The sequence below is a fragment of the Pteropus vampyrus genome, unplaced genomic scaffold, assembly GCF_000151845.1.
Source record: "Pteropus vampyrus isolate Shadow unplaced genomic scaffold, Pvam_2.0 Scaffold94, whole genome shotgun sequence".
Lineage (NCBI taxonomy): Eukaryota > Metazoa > Chordata > Mammalia > Chiroptera > Pteropodidae > Pteropus > Pteropus vampyrus.
The window spans coordinates 1,536,129-1,537,956 of NW_011888875.1; positions in this window are offsets into that span (position 1 = coordinate 1,536,129).

A 1,828-nucleotide genomic window follows, 5' to 3' on the forward strand; every position below is an offset into this window, starting at 1 on the left:
GACTTGACCTGGTTAGCCTTTGTGACAAACAGCACCCACTAAAAGTTCAGTGTTGTCAGGGGCGAACCAGGGCTGTGGAAAAGGGCAGTGCAGGCAGGTTTATTGGGGGATCCAGCCACAGCCCCTGGCTCACAGCCAGATTCTGGAACGACGTGCGCACGTGGCACCTCCGCTTTCAGCCTCAGCAAAGTGACTCCCATGTTGGAGTAAATACCAGCAACAATTAACACCACCCAAAACCTGCACATTTTAAAAAGAAGTGTGAGGAGGAGAAGCCTTCTTCAAAAGACCAAAACACTCTGCAGAAAACATATCCAAGTGAATGTTCTCACTGGATCTTAAATAGAGTTGACCTGGAGTTGATAATTTTTTCGGAAAAAAGGAGATATGAAGAAACTTAGGTGACAGATGACACTCAACAGGGCCATGGAGTCAGGGGGCATCACTTCACAAGCTGAAAGCCAGTGGCTGTGGACTGGGACCTTTGCCACCATGAAATGGAATGAACGCTTGACTTGAGGAAATGGCATGAAGATCAATCCCTATGCTTGTTATTTTCTGAAATCTTTTAAAGTCTTAATAATGGATTAAAATGAACCTTTGAAAAGATTCTTTCAGGCAGGCACCTGTATTAGCTGTATTTACTTCCGTGGCACTAGAGAGCACTGTATGATGCAGCTGAAAAGCGAGGGAGTTAATTCCTCTCAATCCCGTGATTATACGTATGAGAGTCAACATCATTTTCCCACTCGAGCTCCAGACGCCTGGACCAGACGCTGGATCCCCATCTAATTGCTGTCTCATCCCTTCCCTGGCCTGCGCCTCGCGTGGGGCAGGGCGTAATCCTCCATAAACACATGAGACGTTTCAAGTAGGAGCTCTCGTTCCTAAAAGTCTAGATTTTCTCAGAGGCTGACTTTGGTTCAAATGTAATTACTAGAGCATTCTGTTTAAGAGTGATAACCTTTCCCCTCAGTCCATATGGGTGTGTATGTATATATATTTATGCATGATTTTTACTTTATTTTTAAATGACAGTTAGTAAAACGTTTCCACACCTGTCTCGTTTTCCTCAGGCACCACCTGGACGTGCTGGGGGGGAATGAACGACACCATTACTCTGACGACATCCGTGCAGCGAGTGCTCCCAGGGACTTCCCAGGGACTTCCCCGGTGCTGGCACAGGGCAAACGGAGCACACAGGGTTCCCCACCTCGGGGACTCTTGGGGTAGTGACGACAAGGGAGAAAGGAAGAGGGGGGCTGGGATAATCCACTTGCCAGGTGACATTTATTCCACTCAAGTTTTTTAAAGTACCGACAACGCGCGAGACGCAGTGACACATTTCACAGTCACTTAACGAGCGGTGACGCAGAGCTAAGCCCTGTGTTTGCCACTGGACAGAGGGGGAGTAAAACCCACTTCCTTCACTCGTGGGGCTCGCTGTAGTGTTTTCTGGAATCACCCGACTATCGCACAGGCAAGCATGGACATGTGCTATCAGCGAGAGTCACCGCTGTCAGAGGCTGAGAGGAAAGGGAATCAGGTGACGTGACCGCAGACGGCTTCATGAAGGAGGTGGCACAGAAGCCAGCCTTTGAAAGAGCCGGGCCTGAAGCCCATGTCCTAGAGAATGTGAGCTCCGTGAGGCAGGGGCCTCATGGGTCTTGGTGCCTGATGACTCCTAGGGCCCCATATACAGTAGGTGCTCATTAAGTCCCACACAGAAACACCGGAAACCTCCAGCCTGAAGAAACAGCAAGCTTGATTCACAGGCCGTATTTTAGAGACAGTCATTTCTTCAATGGATGATGCATCCAGTTGAATA